Raw genomic sequence first — 14,706 nt, 5'->3', positions numbered from 1 at the left:
ATGTTTACTGCCTGGTTCAAAAAAAGATCTTCTTTCTGACTAGGTAATTTTTCTAATGGCACACACTGTATGCCGGTGAATTTGTTCTAGCTCAGCAGTGGGTTCACCCAATCAGAGGCACAGTCCAGCTGATCGACTGGTTGGTGCCCTGTAGCTGTTAATGTGGAGGCTCAAAGTTGGCCCCATTTCCAATATGGCTCCTGTCAATGATTTCCTTCAAAACTCAGTTTCAGAAACAGACGGGTGATGTAACTTGGAGGCCCTTCGCTCTAATGTGTAATGGACCAATTCAGAGATCCTTATGTGATGACCTCATCATTTCAGCAAACGTTATAAAGATCTTGTGCTGTTTTTTATTCTTTGTTAGAACAGACTGTTGTGTTCAGTCAGGGTCTTGGATTTATATAACATGTGAAATTGAGGGATTTGAAAACTTGCACATTTAGTAAGGTCATCCAACATTGCTATTTCATATTTGTATAACATATGCCCGAAATGTGGGAAAGCTTGATACATCCTTGTTAAATGGGCTATGGGATTATTAAAGCCTTTCACTGAGAACTGTACCCCATCTGTATGACTAACTATGTTCTGGCTAAATGAATAATAAAGCATTTTATAGATGCTTGTTATGTTACTTTCTTTGTTTGTTTTTTGTCTTTCTTTTACTATTTAGTTTAATCTCTTCGTTTTAATCCTGATAACAAAGCAATCAATCATGTTATTTTCATTTGAATAACAACATGTGCATCCAGATTAATGTGAACAAAGCATAACTGTAAATAAGACGCTCACGTCCAATATTGTTGTTTGTCCAACAGCTGAGCAATTAAAGCTGGATTAATCTGCACCATGTTGTAAATATGCAACTGTGTTTTCTATTTCAAGTCAGAATCGTGCATGTAATGGATTGCAAATTGGTTGATAATCACAAGTAGCAACAACGGTTAAGATAAATCCATCATCATATCCCTGTTTTTCATGCTGTATTTTGATCATGTGGATGTAATTTAGTTCATGGTTCTGGAAAAAGGGGATGATAAAAAGGAAGGATGTCTGAAATTTTAGAATCAAATCATAAAATGTAAACAGGAACAGGTAAGAAATTGGGGAATTTATTGTAATACCCCGCTTACAATCACTGCCCTGTGGTGAGACAAGAAGTTTAAATGTATGAGTCAAGTACATTTCTTCAACCCGATTCCAGCACTGCATGGCAAAAAGAAAAAAGCAGCCTTAACTGAACACAGTAAGATCTTCTCACTGTATCTAACAGATTTCCCCATGAGATTTACTCCGCTGAATTATTCTTCATTAAGATTGGAGACAGACTAAGGTGGAGTCCTGGAATAACACGTTCACCTCAACAACTGAGACTAACCTCATTTAGTCAGTGTTAACACCCACAATTATTGCAGGCAGCCCGACAAATGTAAATTACTATCAGATTCAGTATTAGCCATGCTTCACTGGTTTTAACTGCACAGAGGAACAGACGGAAATAGGCGGCCGTGTTGAATGGCAACTGCAGCAAAGTCATTTTAAAGCAAAATGCTGGTCAATCTCTGCTGAACAGCAAAAACAACATGTGTCCAACAGCTTTCCATTTAGAAACTAATGGAGCTGTTGCGTCGCGATGCTTGAAACAAGTAAACCTGAATGACACCAAAACAGCTGGTGAGGTGTGATGATGATTAACTTCAACACAGCGGGTGAAACAAACCAGGAACAACAAGTCTTACCGAAGCACAAACAGACTTATACACACACAAACACACACAAGAGTGTCTAACCTCTCAAGGGAGCACCTCCCCAACCTTCTCTGATGTTTTTATCATTCTGTGTTTGATCCTATTTTCCTTCTCTGCGTGTCTACCCTCGAGCTTGGCCAATTCAAGTGGCCAGGTGCAGCCTCTTCAGAGCGGCTAACACAACAACCCTCCAGTCACTGTGTTCTCACCAACGCCACAATCATATGCAACAAATTATTCTGCTTTGTCACACTCCAGGAAGGAAAATATCAAATCAGCTATCCAATTTCTATTTCTTGAATATTTTGACCAGGCTATAAGCAGTCACATCGTCTTGTTCCTTTTGCTTTTCTCTCAGAACACATTTTATTTACAGTGTCTGACAAGGGCAGCTTCAATAAACTCCTTGTAAAAACTCTGATTTCACAGCTATGAGGCTGCAATTGTCCTCACCAATGTTCTAACAAATAGCTTAAGTATGATGAATACCATGTTTGGATCAGCCTTTATTTTAACTTTTTAACGTTGCATCAGATGATCTTGAGGACATTCAAGGTGACGCTTTGTACAGCTTTTTAATTTACACTTTTCTGTTTTGGTGGAGCAAGAGATTAAGTGTTTAGGCCAGTTTTTACATCAGATAATGACAAAAGAAGTTTTATCCATATTTTGCAGGGTATTGTACATTACTGGTAGCCTGCATTACAGGGGGTCATCTTAACCCAAAAACAAGAAGAAGTTTTGTACAGTCTTTACACACTCAAGGGCTACAGTGTTATTCGCTTTCAACACATCATTATTAGCTATCAAGGCAGCATTAGTGACTAGCTCATCAAAATGCAAATCAACCTGGAAAGAGATATGATATGCAAGTATGCAAACACAAATCATCATCATCATCATAATAAGGGCTATTTGTTTTGTGATAGAAGTTGACAGTAGCTTGGTATAACTTAGTAATGAGGCAGTTGTTGCAGCCTGAATAGCGATTTATCCCACAGATAGTGATGAAGTGGTAAGAGACACCTGTTGACAAGACAGGCAAGAGAGTGCTGTTTGAAACAGTTCTTCTGCTTATTTTGTCTAGATTTACCCACTGCTGTGAGGGACAGAGTTGGAGACAGGGTGAGGGGAGAAAAAGAAATTCTGGAAGGCTTCCTATCTACTCCTAGCAGCAGGATCAGCACCTTGGACAGCTCCTCAGCTCTAACAGCTCATTATCAAAGCAGAAAGTTGGCTCGGGGTAATCAGGGTCTGATTGATAAATGCCGATTTTTGATAGTTTGGAATCACCTCTATTTAGTCTTCATAAATGCACATTTTAAATGTTGTGAACTGATTGCATTAGCCTCACAAATTGTTTACAGTGGTACCTCAGTGCAGGATAATACATAGTGAGAAAGTGAGAATGTGGCTATGCAAATTAGTATCCCCACAGTGGTAGCATGCTCCTGACTAGTAGAAAGTGGGTCCCTGAGGGTATTCTTATTGTCATGACCACCTTTTCAATACATATAACCTATTACATTACCCATTCTGATTTGAAAACATTAACGAGTTGAGACAAGTATTGATTTCAAGGACTTATGGTACCATACCATACCATACCATACCATACCATACCATACCATACCATACCATACCATACCATACCATACCATACCATACCATACCATACCATACCATACCATACCAGCTTTATTTATAGAGCACTTTTAAAAACAACCACAGCTGTAGACAAAGTGCTGTACAGGTAGATCAAATGAAATGATAAAAACAGATAAGTAAAAACAGACAAATAAAAGAAAAACATTGTAAAAACAATAAAAATGTTTTGGTATCAGTATAGTTAAGTTACCTGCTTACACAGCAAAATATGAATGCTTGTAAAAGCACTTTGTAAACTGTTTTTAAAAGTGCCATACAAATAATAAAATTATGAATGTATTATTATTATTATTATTATTATCACAGCTGGATAACAAATGCACTCAATTGAGCTTTTGTCTTTCAACTATAAGCTCTTAAACTAAACTCCAAACCTTTATATACATCGCTTACTTAACATCAGAAAAACACAGTGTCTGGCCCCACTGGCCCACAATCATCTTGGCTGAAACTCTGTGAACCAGGTCTGATGTGGTTCATTCATTTTGGAGACAGATTGGTCTGTTGTGACGGCTCTCATTTCAACATTTTAACTGAATTTGCAGAGGTCCAGAAGAAGTATTTTTCACTGTGTTTTAGCAGGGTCAAGTCACTGATCCAAAAACAATGCCTTGGGGCCATCCATCCTCCAGTCTGGGTTAGCTTACACTTGACAGGACTGAATGGGGTCAAATACTGAGGTTATTGAGATAAACACCAAATCACTTCAGTCCACACTGCACTCTCCTGTCTGCGCCGTGGTGTTCATAGTAACTGCAATGTGGCAGCAGCTGAACAGAAACCATGCTAAGTACACCTGATATTTACTTCTGCTGGATAGTTATCATGAAGTTATGTGTACCATACCAGCAAGCCAATCGACCATACACTCCCACAGAACATCTGTTTGATTACATAGTATTAAATCATTTGCTGATGTTCACATAATGAGGTCATAAGAGGGAATGAAACCACCCAGCACACACCTTTTCCCACACCCACACCACAGTGTTGGCTGGCTCAGTGTGCCAAGTTATCTGATAAACGCCCCCCACCCTCACCCCCATCTCTCTAAGCCATTCTTCTGCTCCATTGAGCACAGAGCCACTCGCTCCCCTCTTGTTCTCTACTCGAGCGGAATCATGGGCAGTGACAAACATCATTATAATGTTCCTCAATGAGCGCTCCACCTTTAGCTGCATGTTGTAGCCCGCAGGGGGCTCTTCTTCTCCTGAGCCGGGATCTATGTGTTGACCCGTGTTTTTGCATGCTCGCTGTTTGAATGTCCACTCCACTGAATCACACACACACCCCAAGTCACTTCCCTGTCTGCTCTGCTCCCAGGACATCATGCATTGGCTGACAGAATGAGGGGGAAGCAGACTGACATCATGTAGTTGACTTTTTATGGGTGATAATGAGGTGAACTTCTGGTGACTCTGTGTGACTGATTAAATATTTGTCGAACATTAGAGGGGGGAAAAAAATCCAAAATTAAAAAGAAAAAGCATCTCTGAAAAATTTATTTCTTGCATTTTTATCTTGTGAAAATTGACTTCTTCGAATTTTTTGTTTCCCCTACTTGCTTTTTTAATTTTAAATATAAATGAATTTTACATACCTAAAACATGAGTCATTACACTAACCGTGACATAATTTGATGATGAAGCTGAGGCATAATTTCTAATTAAAATGGTGAAGTTAAGTTTTGGAACAAAAAGTACTTTGGTGACTTTGTGGTACGTTACGTGTTAGAAAAGAAAAAAAAAGAAAAGGAAAAATGTGTGAAGTATTCATGCTCCATAACACCTTCTGGAGACTAGAAAATTCATCTTAATCCAATCTGGTCTTGGCCATTTTTTGGGCCAAAATAAACTGGCATGATGGAAGTTTACAAATCCATAAGGAGGATATGATATGAACATAGCAATGCTGCTTTGTTCCCCCAATCACTTAATATAATTTATATTCCCACATGTGAAGACAAAGAATGTAAAGAAGCCAAAACAGTGGTTTTATATATATATATATATATATATATATATATGTACACACACATACATATACATATTCATATATATTAAGTTTTTGTGCCCTATGTGCAGTTCCCACATAAGCCTGCCCACTTCATCTCCTCGGTTTCCTACTTCTGTCATATCTACACCATCTCCAATGGTGAGCTGAATGTGATTTTGGAAGGAAGGCGCTTTGAGTGCTGGTCTCTACTACACAGATTGGCTCCAATACTTGACCTCATATTTACACTGTGGGATGAAAGGGAGATGTGTCACCCACTGTTTTATTACCAGCAGTTGTCATACCTGATCGAATCACTGTGTTAAATAAAGGAAAATAAGAAATCTTCTCATGTAGTTCAAACTTGCTTTGATTGGATTACTTTTCTTTATGCTACCAGTTGATTAACAAATGCTGAATTGATCTTGAAAAGACAAGCTTTTGACTTAGCTCTTCATTCAACATAAATGTGCAACTGTACCAATGGATAACGTTTCCATTTTCCTTTATAAATTGAACTGAATTTCTTAAAACATATCATGATTTTGTTAATGCAGAAGCAAAACCCAGGCACAATGTGTGATTCAGTTGACCCAGCCGCAGTGAAAAAGAATCCTAAATTTTCTCTCTTATAAATTGGTGTTGTAACATGAATTACAGTTAATTTATAATTTAAGGACCTTAATATGCATGAAATATTCATCTGTGGTCTATTAGAGACACACTGTGACAGTGTCTGTTGGGGGCTTAAGTGTTCATTACGACAGAGCTGTTCTGGGAGTGAGTTTCCTGCAGAACGATTCAAGTATTAACGCTTTGGGTCCTCTGCGAATTTATCATAATACTGAGCTCCAAGAAAAAGTCAGGCATGTCCGTGGGCAGACTTACTTTTTTATCCTTAAGTTATTATTGCAGCAAGGATTTATAACTCATGTAGGGGCTATTTAACTGCACAATTAATGCTGAAATCCAGGACACACAATTCATACCACTAAAAACAAAGAGCACATGATTATTGGCATTGCCATCCTTATTTTGTTTGTTTGTTTATGCATCTAATATGGCTTTTTGGAGGTAGATCAGTGAAACGGATCTGGTTAGGAAGCATGTGGTGACTTTGACCTTTCCTAACCCTTGGCAGGGTGAGCCATGACCAACTGTGAGGCCGGCTGTCCGTCTCTCACTGAGCCCTTTTCTTCAAGTGACAGGCCTGGAAATGTTGCCAACACATTCCTTCTACTAAAACATATATATGAATGAAAACCATGCACAATAAAGCAATATGATAACTTTCATAGCACTCTTTTTAGTCTGGACTGACTGTTCTGATCAGCATTAGAAATTAAGACTCTGTATGTGGACTCTGTGTCACTGTGTCTACATGGAAACATTATCTTGCGGATGTAAATCATTTTTGTATCTTGTTTGTGCTGTTGAATCGTGTCCTGCCGGTCCTTTGTGGGACTCATTCGCAAGGAACAGATGTACTTGTAGTCAGACACGGAGGCCCCTGCAGGGCGTTGTGTGCCGGGGGATTGTGTGTCCGCTCGGTTACCGAGTCCAGGAGGTGTGTGACACATTTGTGACAGGTGGATAGCCTGGTGTCCCAGTTGGTGGTGAGGCTTTCATGTGCTAAGGCCACATTTTCACATATCGCTTTCTCAAGTGAATACTCAAGCGGCCATGATGATCTGATTCAGCCAACAATGGACATTCAATCTACAACTCCCTATGTACCAAAAGCAAGGGCTACACATTATCTGTAATGTATGTTGTATCAAATGCATGACACAAACCATACAGGCTTGCTTGTGAGTGTGAGGTTTGTTAACAATAACATCCGTTCTCATTTTATGCCCCTCAAGATAATGGGACATAATGGTAGGCAATGTGACCCAATGGTATTGGTCAGTTGCTTGGCTGAACCTACAAGATATCTTTTTTTAGTACACACTTACATTTGGATATCTAGTGGCTTTCTTCCCAGCTACCTTATGTGTCAGATTTTCCGTGAAGTTTTCCGTAAAATCATGTCCTTGCGTAGTAACTTGTCAAAACACAACATGTTTGCTGAGAGGAATGATCCCAGTACCCAATCCACTTTCCAAAACATCAACAAGTTTTAATTACAACCTACCAATTGACTGAAAGCTTAGCTAATGGACGTTTATCAAACATTGTATTTATCAAAATATTCAAAAGAGACTTGCAATTATTCATTAAATTAAGGTTGCTCTCTGGAAAAAAGCAGACAAGTGAGCATTATAACAGCTCCAAATTTATATTAGCATCACATAGTGCACCATGGCTAATGTATTTTGGTAAATCTAAGAATCTTTAAGGGAAAGTGTCCAATGGTGAGGACAAGAAAGGGAACTGGAAGCTGGAAGCCTAAATTCTAAGAAGTCCTTGTGTACCAAAGGCTTATGTGGTTCCACTTTGCACTGCATTGTAGACATCCTGGTATACCTTTCAAAGGCCAGTGGAGTCCATTTCCTGCCAGGTCAAGGCCAAAACAGCCCTGACCTGATGAGGATGGAGCCCTCATGGAATTAAGTGGGTGGTCATAATGTTGAGGCTTGATAGAGCCCAAAACGTAACAACGACCTGAGATGTAACAATGACCCAAAATAAAATGGTAAAAAAGAGTGTAATAAAGCCAATGTAATGAATTAATGTAATAAAAGCAATGTTACAATTGTTCAACAATGTAATAAAGTGCTAGCCCAAAGTGTAATTTAAACATTTCATAAACCCATAATCTAATATAGTTGGGTCATTTTGGACCAAAACATGACAGCGGTGAGCGAAGGTGGGTTTCTCAATGGATTTGTCCTCTAGGAGTGCTAAAAAACAAATTAAGCTGGGGTGTATTTTTTTAAAACAGCGGGGAAAATTACATACACAGTTTGGAGTAGGCAAATTTGAAAACAGCCTGTGTTTTTCTTGTGACATCACACGTATGTCTTTGCTCCAGCGGTTTCCATGGTGATGGTAAATCTCCATTCATTTAAATGGGAGCAAAATAAAGGAATCTTTTCATTTCCATTGGTCTGAAACTTCAAAAAAATTTAATGAAGCCCAAAAAATTGTGATATAGACCTGAAAAGTCTTAGCCGCATAGTCCTTCTGAATGGGAAATGGGCAATCAACAAGTGTTGTTTACACATAAACATCTACTTTATTGACTTCAGATGTTATTTTTGCGAACTTTAACTGTATATTTCTCAATTCATCATGAGCAGAGCTTCCATTTTAACCTTATAGAGACTCTGTAACAAAACGGAAAAAAATGCCCCAGAAAAGGCAAAAACTCCCCCCAAAAACCCTAAAAAAAACACCAAAAGTGGCAGCTATCTTGAATTTGAAGGTTAAACTAAGGTCAAATCATTCTGTAACCCTGAAATATGTATTTCTCACAAAAATAAGGTCTGAAAACATGTATTGTCCATTATTGTAGGCCGAGCTTTTAAAAAGATCATTTCCATGACAACCATTTTGGATTTTGGACTCCAATTTTTAAAAATACACCCAGGCTAAATTTGTTTTTTTTTTTAGCCTTCCTAGATGACAATTTCATTGAGAAGTGGACCTTTGCTCACCACGGTCACGTTTCGGTCCAAAATGACCCAACTAATAACCAACACAAAAATGTAACAAGTTGTTACATTTTGGGCAAAAAAATGAGTCCTTCTTGGTCGTTGTTACATTTCAGGTTGTGCACGGCTCTAACACGGCTGATCGAGTATCTCTGTAGTGTCAGGATGTAGCACTTTGGAAATAGACTGTAAAATGGGTAAAATTACTGCAGATATCATGGTAGAATACTGTTAAGCTTACAAAACTTAGTGTTAGATGTGGTGTAATTACAAATTAATTTGATTGGCTTCCTCAAAAAAAAAAACATTTAACACACTTATTTATATAAAATGTGTTAACAGACCTCACTGCTGTACAGAAAAAAACACGGTAGTCGATGTTCCTGAAGTTCCTAAAAAGCAGCCGCATTTAAAAATACAGTTCACTCTAATTAGTAATGTGAAAACAGCTTCCTTAGAGGCAGAGACAAACTAAGTTGCATGCAAAGTAGAAAGGTGAGATGACTCCTGAAATCTAATGATACTGTGTGTGTGAGTGTGTGTGTGTGAGAGAGTGTGTATATAGGAGGCAGTACACCTGTAAGCCCTGCACCCACTGGAGCAAAGCCTATTAGAACAAGCATAAGACATATCCCTCAGACTGTGAACTGTGAACACACACACACACACGCACACGCACTAAAGCTCGCTTGTTCACACACACACACATAGACACAAACACAAACATGCACAAACTCATTTTGGGTAGACAAGACATTGTACAACGCAGGCATGAATTACCATCTTGATCATACCCACAGCAGCCGCTCTGTCATGCAAACTTATTGTTCTGTCTAATGCTGAGGTCACCTTCAACGGAAAAACAAGTCGAGGTGGGGTGTTAGGCTGTCTACAACTTTGATGCTTTGTTTTAGCCGCAAAATGTATTTTTTATCCCTGGCAAATGCTTATTCATCAACTGACAGCAAGGAATCCAGAGAGCGTCAAGGGTAAACTTATTGTTCTTCCAGCTGCAGAGGTTGTTGGGTTAGAGAAATCTGAGCCCCTGTGAACAAAAGGCGCAGCATTCAAAATCCACTTAATGCAACAGTGATGCTTTTCCAGGCATAAAGTATATTTCTAATCCTTTCTGAATGCTTAGTCATCCCACTGACAGCCAACCCCGGTAACTGTCGAGCATTTAGTATCTCAGCCTCTTTTGTGCATTGTCCAATATTTGGTGCAGATTAAATATTGATTATTTGGGAACGCAGTGAAAAATGTCCCCTTTAGTTGGATTATATGGGGCGTTTCTGGAGGCCACTCATCATTTCTGTGATATGTGCGATTTGACTCAGGAGGTGAGATTTCACTGCATACTTTGCTCTCGTGGCCTTTCAATATTTGAGTTATTTGAGTATTCAGCGGTCTTTAACTCCTACAATTTGTCCCCCAGCAGTGATGAAACTTGACCAAACTTACTTCCCGGCATGCTAAGTCCTTAAAGCAATCAAGGATGAGACGGAAATACGACAATCTCCGAGAGAGTATCTCGTGCTGATTTGCTTGCCACGCTTATCCAAATAGTCTGGCTCCTTATCAAATTGGATTGGTTTATTTGAATAGGAGTGAAGTCCCTTTTGGTCAGCGGAAGATTAATGTTGATTTAATCTGAAATTGTTAAATATGGGACAGATGGTGACAGCAGAAAGACCTTGAATTCACAAACCCTTCCATACATCGTGAATAAACTATATTCTCTTGGTGTGTGTCTTCTTTTGCATTTAGACGAGGTATCTATAGATTAATAAAGTGTTCTTGTGAAATTGCCATTGTTTTATAGTTTTCATCTTAATAATGCAAGACCAACAGCTTCTCACCTCTGAAAATATGTAGGATCCTTATGCTACTTTTGCAAAATATCTTTGAAATGCATCCAAAATTAATTCACTGTAAATTAGAACGCTCCAAGACAACATAGGCCATGGTAAACTGTGTTAGTCTGATGATCTGTAATAAATGTGTGAGTAAATACACATTGTTTTCCCAGCACTAATATTTACGCATTAATAAACCATTGCTGCTCCCATCCCCACTAATATGCTGCCATGATTACAATGGATGCTGCTTGTTATCATTTCTCTTGGGTGAGTGATGCTCCTGATTGTGAAAAATGAGAGTTGTTTTCATCTGTAGAACAGAGCCTTGTTTAAGCATCCTTGTCCGCGGCTCATTAAAAAGCCTGCACCAGTAGGGGGGCGGGTGTCAGCTACCTGTTTTGTAGGTGATCACAGTAACACTGACACCTGGTCACCACAGATCATTTCACCTGAATTCCTAATTACAGATATCATAAGCCTGCCGATGATGTGGCCTCTGCTTTTATCCGAGCACCAGGCAGCGAACTCCGGCGAGTCTCCACGAGAGCACTACAAGCTTGACGTTCGCCTTGTTGTTGTTCTTTTATCCTTCTACCCCACACACAGGAGCAGCCTTTGAGCCGCTGCAGATGCTGCTGAGAGCTTGGAAATCAATGCACTCAAACAGGGATAAGAGGGACTTGGTTTTGGATAACTCAGGATGTCTTAGTGTGCATTATTCATTAGATAGGAGAGGCACAGTCACAATTGCTGCCACAGCAGAGGTGTAGCAGAGACAAAGAATATGAAAGCTTAACCGTCAGTCCCTAAATCTCAGAGCAGGAATACTGCAATTCTTAGTGTTTAGCTCTCACTCACTCCCTTACTCACTGTCCAGACAGGAACAATATTCTGTCAATGATGTTAAAGTATTTGAAATAGAAACAAGAGCAAGGAGCAGGCCCAATATTGTGCCTCACAGTTAAGTCCATTATGTAAAACAATCCAAATAAATACACAACAAATATGTACCACAGGACTGAGACATTGCAGTGACCTGAGATAACATATGGTCTGAGTATTCAGTGCAGTAACTTGAATTGGATAAGTCTTGGCAAATTTCATCCGAAAGTGAAATCTGAATGGAGTAGCAGGTCTTATACATCAACCTGAGGAATTTACTACATCCAATATATGCATGATACTTTGACGCTCACTGCCTTTTTCTGGGGAATCAACCACTAATGCAAACAGCGTATTATCCCAAACTCAAAGATCAAAATGCAATAATGAAAATATTCCCTTGTTATTTCTCAAAAATCAATTAGAAGAAAAGACAGATGCCAGACGTACCAAATGTTCATCTCTCCCCCTGCTTCAAAAAAGGATTACAGAAGGTCAGAAGTATAATTATGTGAGGAAGAGCAGTATGTGTGACAAGACACAATGTCAGGGGATTGTAATTAGAGGAGCTATGAGGGGAGGGATTGTTTTGAGCAGGTGTTAAGGTTTTTTGTTATTAGTGTTTTTTCTTTCAAACTCTATTGCTTTAAAACCATTCTAAATTTATAATCTGAGTAGAATAGAATAGAATAGAATAGAATAGAATAGAATAGAATAGAATAGAATAGAATAGAATCTATTCTATGCATGCTATTTTTTCTTGTGGACTACAGCTGAACTTCACAAATGCATAGATGAGCCACAAAAGATCAAAAACCGAATGAATTGTCATCTTAAAGCATTTATGGGTTCTGAAAACACTTCAGCTAAGGACAAGTTGAGCACTGAATGTCAGAGCTTAGTTTTGCACAGCAGAAGGACACAACTTCTACTGACGAGCAGATGTTTGCCAGTTTCAAAACACTAACTTTAAATCTCTATGTCTCATTAAAGTTATTCACCAAAATTCACTTTCTGGGAAACCCTAAACTTCCTTGGTTCCTCTGGATTGTTGCTAGAAAGAACCTGCTGCTGTGGACCTGCCAGACTCCAGCTGCTACAACTGTTTATGTCTCTGTCATCATCATTATCACTTTCATCATCATAACTGTTACAATGCCTATGTAAGTGTGGGTCTGGTTGTGCTGGAGATTGCTGCCTGGTAAAACAAAGTTTCCCCTGCCATTGTTACTCCCTAAATGCTGCAATTAAAACAAGATAAGACTAAAAGTCTCTCCTGGAAGATCTGATCGGATCCTGTCTTGATGTTGTATATTTGATGATAATATAAAACTAGAAAAGTACTCAGAGAACACAGACCTCCGCCAAGCATATTGTGATTGTAACACAACACTTTAGTCCTACTTTAATGTTATACTCCCTTTCAGCAGACTGCCTGCTACAATTTGGTGTTAGTTGCAGGTTTGTACGATCATTTGTTACCTGACAGTGTTGAAAGTTATGATGACCCAGTACATGTTTCATATCCCGAATCTCAGTATTCAGAATATTGCCAGGATCTGGATCGTACTTTTACATCTGTCAGAAATTATGGTGACCTTGTCTTGTATTGTTTTGCAAAGCAATGCGACCATTTATTGTTGAGTTCTATACATATATGGTGAAAACAGACCTATCTCACAATGATAAAGAACCCTTTAAAAAAAATCCTGGATCCAGACGGTGATCCAGATCACCTCCAAAACTTAATTGCTTTTTTCTTATCCCATTTTGAACATTTCCTGAAAATTTCATCAAGATCTGTTTGTTACTCATTTAGGAAAAAGCTTTATCTGTTCTGCATTTTGTTTGACTTTGGTTGTGTTTTCCTTCCTTGGGTTACATCCAATATGGTAGCCGCTCTGAATAGCATCTTCCACTTTCTATCTGCAACACACAAAGTCACTTGCCACTTGCCTGTGATTGGCTGATAAAACCACCTTTGCTTTCCACCTAAAAAAAAAAAAAAATGTTCTAAAACAACCAGAACATTAACAAAGAGCCTGAGGAGAGGGTTGAGGCAGACACAGATACTGACACACATAAATAGAGGCCCATAAGCGACTACGTAAAGTGACGACTGAGCAACATTATACCTGTGAAAGTTGACATACTATTCTTTAGGAAAATCCTGCAGACTCAACTTTTTAGTCATATTTGCAAAGGATAAAAACCTACCAGTCACTAGCGCACCAAAATGGAGATGCTAACTGCCCCCAGTACTTCACTGTTAGTGCCATTTAAATCAGATGGAGACACTTGGACCATGGTAATTCTTGTAACCCTAAAAAAATATTCAATGAACATAACAACAATTTTTTTTTATGTATTTCAAATTGTGTTGTAATCCTTGACGAATGGCAATTTGCATTTCAAAAAGTGCTTGAAAGTAATGTAGTTGTTATATTTGCAATTAAGGTAAGGATTTTGACCTGGTGCTATTTATTTTACTCAGATAATAACTACTTCTCAAGCTCTGTTGTTGGAGGAATGTAATGTACAGCATTGTAAAGGTCATTTAAATAGCACATTCAACAACAGAAGAAGTATATCCTTTCAAAAATACCAAAGCTTATTAATCTAAGTTAATCAAATGAAAACATTCACACTGCTTCTACCTCACAATGTACAGTATCTTTGTATGCTTCCACATCAACATCTACAAATAACTGATTATTATAGAATAGCAAACAAATGATTCTCACATTCACCTCTCACATTCAAATTAATGAAAAACCCCTCAAGGGCATGGATCCATGCACACATTCACAGCCACCTCATAACCTCACAAACACACATAAAACTTTTCTTAGTTTAATGCTTGGGAAAGATTGCATCAGTTTGTTCTTTGAAGAGGAAGCTGTCACTTTCGAACTGCAATATTTCTAAACTACCGCAGTGACTTAAAACTCA

Source organism: Halichoeres trimaculatus, unplaced genomic scaffold (assembly GCF_033239565.1).
Source record: "Halichoeres trimaculatus isolate MK-OKI-2021-1 unplaced genomic scaffold, fHalTri1.1 fHalTri1_scaffold_11, whole genome shotgun sequence".
Taxonomy (NCBI): domain Eukaryota; kingdom Metazoa; phylum Chordata; class Actinopteri; order Labriformes; family Labridae; genus Halichoeres; species Halichoeres trimaculatus.
This window is presented reverse-complemented; position numbering follows the sequence as displayed.